The sequence below is a fragment of the Ictalurus punctatus genome, chromosome 9 (genome assembly GCF_001660625.3).
Source record: "Ictalurus punctatus breed USDA103 chromosome 9, Coco_2.0, whole genome shotgun sequence".
NCBI classification, from domain to species: Eukaryota; Metazoa; Chordata; class Actinopteri; order Siluriformes; family Ictaluridae; genus Ictalurus; species Ictalurus punctatus.
This window is the reverse complement of record NC_030424.2, coordinates 10,094,151-10,107,718: the sequence shown is the minus strand read 5'-3', so window position 1 is coordinate 10,107,718 and position 13,568 is coordinate 10,094,151. Positions and strand designations below refer to the sequence as shown.

At 40.4% G+C, this 13,568-nt stretch overlaps 1 protein-coding gene across 3 annotated transcripts in view; it reads left to right on the top strand.

Annotated features, from left to right (window-relative positions):
- Positions 1–5,008: 5,008 nt before the first annotated feature.
- Positions 5,009–13,568, top strand: part of LOC108269610 (pleckstrin homology domain-containing family G member 3) — a 51,220-nt gene continuing 42,660 nt past the window's right edge. The window contains exon 1 of one of the 3 annotated variants that reach the window (XM_053682454.1): positions 5,009–5,179. The gene's annotated coding sequence lies outside the window, so the exon portion shown is untranslated. Of the gene's footprint in view, positions 5,184–13,568 lie in introns of all 3 variants that reach the window. The other 2 variants (XM_053682455.1, XM_017475563.3) reach the window with 2 other exon arrangements.

Below are 13,568 nucleotides of genomic sequence, written 5' to 3'. Positions count from 1 at the left end.
TGGTGTGGTTAGAAGGTTCATGAACTTCCATTTGCAACATGAAGCATTATTATTGTTATTATTATTATTGTTATTGACTAATATTATTATTTGACAGACTCCAGGCTGGACCAACTGACCGTCGATAACATCATCTTATCAAGGCCAAACGCGTTCCTCAACTACTCCAAAGGGAAGTCCCCAGAAATGGTAAGGGGTAGTTATATAGACAAGGAGCAGCTGTTGACTGACAAGGCAGTGCTTCCTCAATGAGAACTGCATAGATTCCATATCTACACACAATTACACAATTGTTACACACAATTAAATGTGCAGGTGTGTTGAACTATCCGATATTACCATTACCTGGAAGTTGCACCCACTTCCCCCAATATTCTCAACTCATGCAGAGATGCTTGTATGCCATTCACCTCAAGGTTCAAGATATCTATATCAAGTCAAGTGAGTTTTTATTGCCATTCCTTTAGATAGCTTGTATACATTGGAGCGAAATGTAATTTCTTCAGGGCCATTGTGCAACACAGAACAGTATGCAAGTCTACATAAAGTGCAGTTACACAACAGTGTGAGACAAGTGCAATACAATAAATACACAGAACATGGACTGTAAATTGTAAGCTATTGTGTAATGTAGCAGCACAAGAATAGGAGCAAAATTGGCAGAAAAAAACAAGTTCCATAATATAAAAGTGTCTGATGCAGCTTTTTAAAGTGCAGTGTGCGGTGGTACCGAGTCATGCCGGGCTAGGTGTTTGATTAGCCCAGGTGAGTTTTTGATGCAGCAGGGTGTTGAGTAATCTGACTGCCTCAGGGAAGAAACTGTTGCAGAGTCTGCTGGTGGTGGCAGGGATGCACCTGTACCTTCTTCCAGATGGCAGGTGAGTGAAGAGTCCATGAGAGAGGTGAGTGGAGTTGTCCGCAATACTGGTGTCTTTGCGGATGCAGCATTTGTTGAATGAGGCGTCAAAGATCTTTTCAGCTATCCTCACAATTCGCTCAAGGGTCTTGCGGTCGAGAGGGTGGCTCTCATCAGCCTCCACAGGAAGTGGAGGCACTGCTGGGCCTTCTTGGCTAGGCAGGTGGAGTTGAGAGTCCAGGAGAAGTCCTCCGTCATGTGCACACCAGGAAACTTGTGAGTGGTCCACTCGGATCCTCCTGAAGTTGACAATCATCTCTTTAGTCTTACCAACATTAAGAGAGAGATTGTTGTCTCATCATTCTGCAAGCTGGTTCACCTCCTCTCTGTACACTGATGCTTCATTGTATTATCAGCAAACTTGATGATGGGAATTGAACAGTCATGAGTTAGCAGGGTAAACAGCAATGGATTGAGCACACAGTCCTGGGGGTGCTGGGGGGGGCACCAGTGTTCGGTTTGTTGGTGCTGGAGGGGGACTTACTGATCCTGACGGACTGGGGTCTCCCAGTCGGAAAGTCCAGGATCCAGTTGTAAAGGTATCCAGTTGCAGGCTCAGTGTTATCAGCTGTTGTTGGATGATTGTGTTGAATGCTGAACTGAAGCCTATGAACAGCATCCTTACATAGTTGGTCTTTTTGTCCAGATGGGTCAGAGAAAGGTGGATGGTAGCAGATATGGCGTCTGTTGATTGGTTGGGACGGTAAGCCTACTGAAATGGGTACAGTGTGGTGGGAAGACTAACCGCTCGGAGCACTTCATATTCAGATTGATGGGTGTCTACCTGTGCCCACTGTAGCCACTTTTTTGTTCTTGGGTAAGTTTACTCCAAGTTAATGGATAACCTCAACTTTCGGTTCCAAAAACTGAGGTAACTTTTAGGATATCTAAGCAGCCATAGTAACTTACTCTCTGAACATAACCTGGTCCAGAGCAGGTTATGTTCTAGCCACTTTTTTGTTCTTGGGTAAGTTTACTCCAAGTTAACGGATAACCTCAACTTTCGGTTCCAAAAACTGAGGTAACTTTTAGGATATCTAAGCAGCCATAGTAACTTACTCTCTGAACATAACCTGGTCCAGAGCAGGTTATGTTCTAGGATTAGTTTGTTTCAGAGAGCTGACGGACCATAGCGTGCCCTTTTGAAGAAAATATTCATATCCAGATGAATATTTGTGAGACTGTTACCATTTTTTACAAGAATTGTTAATTTATTTAACAAACCTTTTGAAACCTCACATCACCAACATGGATCAGCATTGTGGATCAGCGCTTAACACCAAACACATTTTATGCATTGCCCTTCATTTTCAGGGAGGTTTCTGTATATAATGTCTGTGATCCAGAGCATGTGGAAAAGGCAACGGTGCGTAGGGCCATTCATACAATATGCCTTGCATTCAAACGGTTCTTACACAATTTTGTGCAGTTCCCTGGCCATGAACCATTGATGAAGATCGCAAGAGGAACCCTCAGCGAACCAGAGAGATGGTAGGGTGGTACGAGATGTGATCTGACAAATAATTTTTAATTAATTAAATGCTTAATGCACAACGTGAACAGTCAAGTGTTGCATTTCCTAAACTGTAACCTGACTATTTGGGCCTACCTTCTACAATAACTTTTCTCTAGGTTCAATATAGCCAACAGGAAGAAGGCCGAGGCCCATAAAATGGGTGGGGGATCACCACCACCTTCATTCACTGGATGAGGAGCTGGTACTGTCCCTTAATCAAGGGTGACCCATGGTTGATGGGATTCCAGGGGGCAATTCATCAGAGTCAGTTACCTCCCATGATATAAGTGGTAAAATGTAGGCTTAACCTATTAGTACTAATGACTTTTTTTTTTTTTTTATATAAAGTTTCCAGTGATATATCCTTCAAGACTCAAGATAACCATAAACACTGCCATCGAGGCAACAAGGCATTCTGAAATAACACTTTACTGTCAATGGTTCACTTGTGTATTATAAATGCTTGCATACGGTGTGTACAATCTTAATTGTAGTGTCATTAGATCAAATGGAGGAAAAAAAAGCTGCACATAAAAAAGGCCATTTGCCTAGTGATGATTATACTCTCATTTATTGCTGAATGGTAACGCAATAAATACAAGTGTCTTTTTCAATGACAGGAAATAAAGAAAGAATGAACCACACTTGACTGTTTACTTTCTGCATTAGTCTTTTAATTATAAGTGATTTGGGCAGATCACCAAGGAGCTTTAATAGGAATGTCGATTCCATCAATGCATCCAGTCACATTTGGGAAACCAAATTTTGTATATTGTATAATCTGTGCTTCCTCGTCCACAGGACATTAATCAAAAGGGCATGCTATGCTCCATCAGCTCTCTGAAACAAACTAACCCTGGAACATAACCTGCTTCAGAGCAGGTTATGTTCACAGAGTAAGTTGCTATGGCTACTTGCATACCTCGAAAGTTACCGGGATTTTTGGAACTGAAAGTTGAACTTATCCATTTACTCTGAGTAAATTTATCCGGGTAAGTCGCATAACCTGCTTTCTGTAATACCCCCCTGCTTTCTGGAATTTCAACAACTGTATCTGAAATACTCAAACCAGCCCACCTGGTACCAACAAACAGGTCATGGGTAAAGCCACAGAGATCACATTTCCCAACCATCTTTACATAATGTGATGTGACATTAACTGAAGCTTTTGAACTGTATCTACATGGTTATGCATAATAATAATTATTAGTTACGTAAAAAAAATATATAATAATAATAATTTCAGTGCTTTGGTAATGCTGTAACTGCTGTAGTGGTCATAGCAATAAAGCAAATTGAATTGAATTGAATCATTAAGAATGCACCAATCATCATATGATTAATAGACCTCCCAGAAAAGTAATTTATGGTCAGTGTTGGTGTGACAAACATTGTTTCATGGATGGCAACCCTGTTTTTAAGGAGAATTGTACTTTCCCTGTTTCACCAACAGAGGGCGAGGTTGATCTGCTATTTCACATGAACCTTGCACACCTTTGTGCTGAAGTAGGATTGTGGAGATGTAGTTCACACTCCATAGTGTTTTCCGCTACTTCTGTCCACTGTGCTGGAGATGTTCACTGAAATGAGGCTTGCCGTTATTGTAGAGACACATCTGTAATTCCTGATCTTCAGAGCCTTTTTCGCCATCCACATCAATCATACAAGTAATACAAATTAAATCTGTTCATATATATACCGCTTATCCTTACTGGGTCGCCGGGAACCTGGAGCCTATCCCAGGGGCATGGGGCACAAGGCAGGGGACACCCTGGACAGGGTCCCAATCCATCGCAGGGCACAATCACACATTCACACACCATTCATACACTACGGACATTTTTGAAAATGTCAATCAGCCTACAGTGCATGCCTTTGGACTGGGGGAGGAAACCGGAGTACCCGGAGGAAGCACAAGGAGAACATGCGAATCGAACCCTCAACCCTGGAGGTGTAAAGCGAACGTGCTAACCACTACATATCTCCCCATTATTTACAGAAAAAAAGTCACATGACTTTCACGTGATTGAAGGTTTTTCGAATGTGATTGTGACTTGACTAATATGTGATCACGTGGAAAACATGTGAAGTTGCCTTTCACCATGTTATGCTTTGAAACTGCACATGAATCCAAGTAAACACACGTGACAATGTTAATAACATGTAAACACGTGACTTAATGTTACTAACATGTAAACACACGTGAAACATAAAACCACGTGTAAAAACGTAGCGTGTGAAAATGTCAGAAAATCTTGTAGCTTGTAAAAATAAATTAAATAATGTGAGAAAACACTTAATATATATTAATATAGTGTTATGAACTTACATGTATGCACACACACTGTAAATAATAGCAACAGGGCTGTTTAATAATTTTTTTTCTATTAAATTATAAAACAATTCACCTGAATTTATTAAAACAAATCAGCTGACTTTACCACATGGAATAATGATTAATATCTACCGGAAGAAGAGGAATGTCCTTGGCATGTAAATTGCGGGTTGTGTGCCTAGTGACACGCCCTTCCAGGCCTCGCTCTGGCGGTGACGCGCTGTGTGGGCGGGGCTTATATCTGCGCCTTCAGTAATTACAGGAAAGTGTAGTGAAGTTAGTTGTCCGCTACATGTGGGATGTTTTAGGCGATTTCTTACGGAACGGAAGGAAGCATGGACCTAAAGTAAGCGATGCATGTCAGCGAAGCCTGAGATAAGTCATATCTGGTGTGAAGAAACAGCTGCTCTTGGTAAGTAACTGACTGTGTGCTATTAGTGGCATTAACAAACTGGTTTACAGTTTCTTGGCTTGTTTAGAAAGTTTCCAAATCTTTGGAAAAGTTTTTGATGTTTTTGTTTTTCCTTTTGCACGCCAAAATTCACGAACTTGTACAACCTTTCATACTCTTGCAATGACAGCAATTGCCCAAACTACACAGAAAAGCTAGCACAAAACCTTAGTTTTTAACGTGTCTTTTCATATCATCTGCTTATAATATGAGTGAAGGTACAGAAACAGACTGTAATTCATTTTTAAAGTAAAGCTTTAAAATACACTTCATACACCTTTCCAGGTAAAAGATGCACATGAAAGGTGCAAAACCCGACAAATAAATAAGTAAATAAATAAATAAACGTACAGTTGTTTACTACCTCTTTTTTCCCCCCTGAGTGTGTGAATGGGACTCACTCTAAATGCTGTGTTGGTGTTTTCAAATGGAAGCCTTTGTCTGTAATATGCTTTCTTGAAATTAAGATAACACCTGTAGGATACATGTCAGATTATATAAAAGACAAGACTTGTAATTAACCCTGCTGGGGAAAAAAAAAAACCCCAATAGAAACCATCACAAAAATTCTAATTCTAATTCTAATTCCATTATTGGTCCTTAATGGTATCCACTAGACTTAACATACCAACAGAAGCCAAAGAATTCCCAATAGAGACCCAGAGGGACCATTACAGTTTCCATTAAAACCATTACAAATTCTATGAAGGTTTCTGTTGTCCACCACCACCACCACCAGTAGGAATATTCTCTCCAACATTGTTAAATTTAGCCCTACAGTGCTCTTTCCAGCTGTTCATGAATGCACTGTCAACGTTTCAGCGCTGTACATTTTCATGGTTTGTGGAAAAACATTCTCTGCGGTTGCACCATCACATACCATCCGATTGCACAAAGTAGATAAATAGATAAAAGTAGACAAAAAAAAAGATGATCTGCAGATCCTGGTGTGAACCTTGTTTGTCCACTGTGTATACTCCGTGTCTGGGAAAAGTGTCCACTCTGCATGCTGCATTATGAAAAGCTTACTGCAGTTTGGTTTCCAAGTTTTGGGGGTTAAAAAAAAAAAAGATGAAAGGTTTCATCTTCTATCACACACATCATCTTGCATGCGTCATCAGGCACTGTACCCAGACTCTAGAGAACATTCACACAGATGTGGCAAGGCCAGAAGTGACAGAACTGATAATACATGTTTACTTTTTTTTTTTTTTTTTTTAAAAAAAAGGTTCTCCTACTGCTGAACTTTGGTCTCCATCAGAGTTTGCACAAACACACACGTATTGAAATTTCAGCACATGTTCCAGTATAACATCCATAGCTTGTCTTACTTTCACATACTCCTCTACATGCACACAAACACAGAAACATAGAAAAAAAATTTCTATGGGATTCCAGAGAGGCATGTAGTATGAAGAACATAATCAAACTTTTTTAGAGCTTTGCAGGGCTTAGAACTTTCACTAAGTTTGAGCAGATGTTTAATTAGTCCATAGGAGGGAATTCCTTTGGTAAAGTTTATATTCTGTGGGATAAATGCCTCTGTTCATGGCCTTGGATGAATGTGGCAGGTCTGGCAGCTTTTTATTGACTTTAGACTTAGGAGTTACAACAATTATATACTCCTCCCTGTTCCCTGATTATAATAGAAATGTGTGTTGTCGTATTAAGGCTGGAGAAACTTTCTCCTATTCTTCTGTTTCGTTTTCACATGTCTCTCTGCTTCACGGTTTTTATGGAAAGACTTGACATTAACACAAAAATGTCATAAAATGTAATAATCCTCCACAATGAACTCCAGATGCTGTGCTGTGAAATGCTCTATAGCAGAGCGACACAGAGAGAGCTCATTTGTTGTTGTTTCAGTGTTACACTTATTGTGTGTGTGTGTGTGTTATTCTCTCTTCTAGTTTTGACACACGGAGGCCGTGTAGATGTGCGGGTTTGCTCGGTTGGTTGAAACGAGTGTAATTGGACCCAGCTGTTTTAAAAAGTCAAGCCCAGTGTTTTTGCTCTGACCTTGTCTACCTTAAAATTTCCCTGCGGATTCACCGTGCAGTTCTGAAGTACTGTTTCACCGCCAGAGTTGTGGTTGAAAATGGAGCAGCGTAGAACACATGTTGGAAAGGCCAGGATTGAGAGCCGAATTCACCATGGAAGGATTTTAGTGCTCCTTTTGTACTCGCGTCTATGATAATACACTGAGGTTTTTACCATCCATAATGTACACTTCTGCTTGATTTTGATTTTGGGAGGCCGGAATAAAACATTAGGCTCAGTATTTCATCCTTATTTTCATGCTATGAGAAAGGCTTGAATGCTTTAAAAGAATCACAGTCTTAACCACAATGTAAAGTTATTTATTTATTTATTTATTTTACATTTCTGGCTTTAAATATAGAAATCTCCCAGACTTTTCTTGAAAGAAAGTAAAAGTCAAGAGACTGAACCGCCTGTGGTATGCTGGACTGAGTTCAAGGTCAATTTCTTTCTTTGGATATTGCACGCATGAAGTGCCAACGTTTCTGTAAGGTATCTTTTAATAGAATTTCCAGCCTTAACTATGCTGGCTAATGGTTCTGGGACTGCTTTAAATTGTGCTGTGGGGTCTTAATCTGACACAGGAAATGATCATTAACCCATTAGAGATTGCAGACCAGGATGCATGAGTGCTATGTAGACACTGTTGTTGTTTATCTTTAGCGCTTTGTGAATTTTTATTTTTATTTTTAGATATTTGTTAAAAATGTAACTTTCAAGAAGTCCAAACAGAATTCCTCCTTATGCGGTTGCATGGTCTGAAAAGTAAAAGTAAGTTCATTGGCATTGTAAGAAATGAATAGACATGTCTATCTTGATTGGTGTGTCTTGTATTTGTCCTTGGGTGCTTCAGGCAATGGATTATTTAGGCAGTGTGTGTGTCAGGCTATTTGGTTTGTGTAGAGAGAAGTCTGAGTGGGAACTTATGTGCTATTCGAGCCATAATGGGGGTGTGAAAAAGTGTGGTTGGGAGTGAGTGATGGCGGTTTTGTGACTTCCTCCCCGAGTAAGGACAGACGGCGCGCAGCTGACCTGTGTCGGAGTTAGGGAAAATATGGGAAAGTGGACACACCTCTTGTATTGTATAACTGTGTGGACAGAGGAATTTTCTCTTTCTAAAAGGGAGGGGGGGTGTCTGAGGTAAGAATAAGGTCATCCAGGACAAACATGCACCACACTGCTGAAATAATAAAACCTCAGCTTTAGTCCAGCCAACACCGGACACTGTTCTGAGTTGTCAGTACGTACAGTATTTTTGTGAAGGAGATCTAGCTATGACGCTTCTCTAGAGAGCTTTCATTGTGTCACTGGGGTCCTCAGAGACCCGTGGAGTACGCCACTGATCCCATGGGTCCACTTGGGATGTGGCGTTAATGTGGCCTCGCTGCAGCGGATGAAAGGAGTCTGCCGAAGGGGCTATTTTTAGGGCAGCTCAGATGCAGGGTTTGTTTGGCTGCCGGACGTGTTTTAATTGAGGAAGTAATTGTCTCTCTATTGTCGAGAGAGGCTGTCTAGTGGCATCCGGGCAATGTGTTTTTAACCCTGAAATGACCGTTTTTGGTTACTGTAAATGTAGGTGACAATTTGTGTATACTATGTGTAGGTTTCTCTGTGAACCGTCTTAAGATCAGTCACAATAATCCACTTGATTTTGATTCCTTCCTGGTATTGTATCTTAAAACACCGTTTACTTTTTAATCATGCATATATTTTGTAATTCTCATCACAATGTTATGGCACTTCCTTCTTCATGGACCGCTTTGAGGGACAACAAAACATTGTGACATGTTCATCTTGTTGGGTAACTATCATTCCTTTCTCAATATATTTCAGAGATTACACATGTTTCTTCACCACCATATGTCTTATCTGAAACATTTCTTTGTAGATAAAAAGCTCCCTTGGGAGGCTTTCTTTTACAAATGCTCAGACTTGGGCAACAAAGGCAGATACTTAACATTCTTCTCATGTTAGGCAGATAATTAGGATAGGCTATTTTGTAAAGCTCATTCTTGCTCTTTTGGGGAGCTTTATTGCTCCTGGAGCAGCATGTCACAAAGAAAGAAAGGTCTATTTATTTCTAGTTAGCCTGTTCTCAAGAAACTAACCCATCATATTTAGGTCTTGCTCTTATTGTCCCACTGGGGCTCTGACTTAACTCGGTGTCTAACTTAATGTTCTCTTGGCTAATATGTGAGATTAGCATCTGTTTTCCATCTAACCTGCTGAGAAATTGTAAAAACTGTTATTGCCCTAAAAACAACATGCAAAAGACATGATCAGTCACTCCATCTGTCTCTAATTAGAGAACAAGTCCTTGATATCCACTGCCTTAATTGTGGGTTTTGAAGGCAGGGGGTGGCAGTCGTTTCACAGTTCACGTAGTGGTTAGCATGTTTTATCAGCTGGAGGAACAAATGCGCTGTGGTTGCAGTTGACTCAGGGCCAATTGGGCAGTTAGACATCTGTGTGTGCTATGTGGTGTTTTCTAAATCTTGGCTTTTACTGACAGCAACAGGAGTGACTGAAAGACTTAACTAATATACAAAGTAGTCCTGATGTATCTACTGCGTCTTTGCCATCATTTGTAATATTTGAACAAATCATTATTTTTTTAAAACTCTTTTCAAAATTTATTACATGTAAGATATAGGGTGCGTCTCACACAGCTCCCTAGTTCAGTAGTCAGGGCACTGATCAGGGAGTCGTCCATTTTAAGGGCTTTCTCAGCCGCATGCACTGGAACGTTTGCTGTATAAAAATTCCCATAATGCACTTCAAAAACCAGGAAGTATCGATGCTCACTATGTTCCCTTACTGGAAATGTATTCATGTTCTCTGAAGCCTCTCAGCTCGAAAAAAAAAAAAAAACGGGGGACGATCTCTTAGCCGATTTCCATCTGCAAATGTAAGTAGCTTATTCTCATTGTTGTAGCTCTCAAATGATTACTTACGTTAGCGATTTTTAACTTTGTTTGACGCTATGGGTTTTTTTTTTTTGTTGTTGTTTTTTTAAAAACAAAAAAGACTTTTAAGTGATTTTTTTTTTTTTTTTTTTTTTTTTTTTTTAAATCCATCAGCTAGCCTACAATTCTGCCTGACATACCATGACAGAAATGTGTGCGATTTAAGCTAACAAATTTTAAAACTGACATATAAAACTTAAATCTTTTTAAGTTTACAAAGTGAGGATGTAGTCATGTCACCAGAAATTGAGTTATCAGTGTCCCAATGTGTGGTGAGCCAGTATCCTTACCAGCGCCCAAACCCATGTATACTGATTCACGACCTAGGGAGCAAGTGAGCTGATCGAGACACACCCATAGACGTAACCCTTCGCTAATTTAATTGACTCAAGGCTTTATCGAGAGGTATGCAGGCATACATAGGACATTTCATCATTTGGTTCGATCCTGGACTTGACTTATTGTCTGTCTGGAGTGTGGTATGTTCATGGGTTTCTCTAGGTTCTTCGGTTTCATCCTACCTCCCATAAATATGCTCGTAGAAGGATTGCTCTTAAGTGTGAATGAGTAATTGTACGTGTGTGTGTGTGTGTGTGTGTGTGTGTGTGTGTTCGGGGTGTTTTCTCATATTGTGGCCACTGTTTCCGGGATTGGCTCTGGATCCACCTCAACCCTGACCAGGATAAAGTGTTTACTGAAGATGAATGAATTAATAACTATTGGCCATTATTTAATGTTTTCTTAAATAAGAATACTAAGTCCCTCCAGGATTTAGCGGTTTTGCAATTGTAGAAATTAACGCAAAATCAAGGAAGCTCCGCAATATTCGCAGGAGCTTGCAATTTTTCTAAATTACTGTAGATTTTCTGCAGATTTCGGCCGGGACGCGTCATGTGACACCATCACAACGCGCCATGTGATGTCATCACAATGCACATTCAGCCAAAGCCCCCTGCGATTCACGTGCGTCGAACAGGAGTACAGCTAAAAGGTCTCATTTACCAACAAACATCACTGGGAAAGACCGTGCAATTGCATTTTTGCCAATTCAAGTAGTTTTCCACACAAAAAAAGCACAAGAAACTCTGCAAAATGCATTGCAAATTTTGAAGGAAAAAAAAGCAACAGCAAATTCAAGCATTTTTGGCTGCAACAATCACAAAAAAAACTCAGTGAAATCCTGTCCTAAGTGCTAGGTTTTTGATAGTAATTAAAAACCTTTTTAAAATTCCTAATGAGGATTTTTTTTTAAAGTGAGAACTTCTTTTAAAGTTCCACTTTGTGGAAGTTGTGAAAACTGCTCTTTCGAGTAGCAATATCACAACGGGTCGTTCCCTTTTTTTGTGCATGTTTCTCAGTAGCATAAATAGACTTGGACACATTGTGACCTGTCCCCGGCATATTTATGGAGGAGTTTTCCTGGGGTCATGCCATAAACACCATTTAAATGGACTTCAACTCCTTTTTGCACTATTTCAAACGATCTCCAATCTGTCCACTATGCATTTTACTAACATGTAGCAGCACTGCTTAAATCTATTAGTGATCAGTGAATGCTTGTTGTTAAACCGCTTAACTGGATGTGTTTAGGTTTGGTAAGGGAGTGTAGCACACACACGCAGGGCTCCACTCATCCTCTGAGAGATAATTGCCAAACCTCTCGTGACCACTGGTTTTGGTAGAGCAGGTTGTAAGCTTATAACAGAGCTCAGTGATTACACTGAGGAACAATGCAGAACTTAATCCCCAAAGAATTTCTGCTGCTGTGATCTTTGGTCTTGTTCCCGTTCGAAAGGCAGAAGCTCACCGGAATAACAGGAGAGGAGTTCACGAGCCTATTCTCCAGAATTAATTAAATTTAATTCAGGATTGTAGAACTAATCTGTGTTTTCATTTGTTCATTATTGATGTGGGAAATGCAGCAGTCTTCCCTTACTCCCCCATTAAAGAAACCTGTCCATGATCGTGCTGCAGGGAAACGATCCATACAGTTCAGATCAGACCCATAGATGTTCTGTTTACACCGAACTTTCATTTTCTGCCTTTGACTTTGAGTTACATTCTCCTTTAGACACTTGTCCTTTGTTTTGCGGATTTTCTTTTGGCAGAGACTGATTAGATATGTAGAATTTACTTTAGCTGTTTGCACAGTGCGATATTACATAGTGTGATTAACATTTGGAGCGTGCATACAAAATCTGAAACCTTTTAGCCTGGACCAGGGCTGTATTTGTCTGTCCATCCATCCATTCATTCATTCATTCTTATTTCAGCATATGCGCTCTAACATCCGTAACTTGTCTGAAACGTTGTGTGCATTTCTGGGTTGTAGATTTCAAGGTGAGCTTTGGCTGGTAATTAATACAGTCTTTTCATGTGCACATTTCTGTCAATGGCCAGTATTCTCAAACTCCAGGGAGTTGATCATTTTTAAATCTAGAACTGCTCTATATATGCTGTAAGTGCATTTTATATCAAGTCTGTTTGGGGAAGTATTAGTGGAAATTTTTTGGGCTTACATTTTTGTATTTGCTTGATCTACACACCACCACAAATATATTCAGTCCAACTCTGGAAAGCTTCAGAGCTGCAGTTCTGCCAGCCCACAGGCTTTCTCTGCCCACTGGCAGATATATAGTGAGGTGGCAAGTGGCTGGCACAAGCTAACACAGAACACTGATTTACTCTGTGCACTGGAATGGCAGGAATTTCCCTCTCTCGGGCCGATAACACTCCATAGCCCATTTCCCTCAAAACAGAGAGCAAAGCAGGGGGCAGCTGGAATGCATGGCTCTGGGTTAACTCCATGGATCTGAATGCCTGGGCCATGAAGTAAGGGCCACATAGAAGGACAAATCTTGTCTAAATATTTAGATTTAAGTTGCATTAAAAGTCTTGGATGGTGGGAGGAAAAAAGTTGGCAGTGGTTGTTGTTATTATTATGTACTGTGGCTGATTTATTTTGAAGATACTGTGACTTGTCAGTACAGATCCTGGTACCGTTCAATCAGGTTTGACCAAGCCTAGTATTCTTAATGAAGAAATGTGTTTTGGAGCCTCCACATGACACCCACATTGAGCAAATAAACATGCCTACAGCTTCCAAACTCATGATCCATCCATCCATTTTCTGTACCACTTATCCTATACAGGGTTTCGGAGGAGCCTGGAGCCTATCAGGGAATTCGGGGCACAAGGCGGGGGACACCCTGGATGGGGTGCCAACCCATTGCAGGACACAATCGCATACAAACTCACACATCCATTCACACCCTACAGACAATTTGAAAATGCCAATAAGCCTACAGCAGCACATGTCTTTGGACTAGGGGAGGAAACCAAAG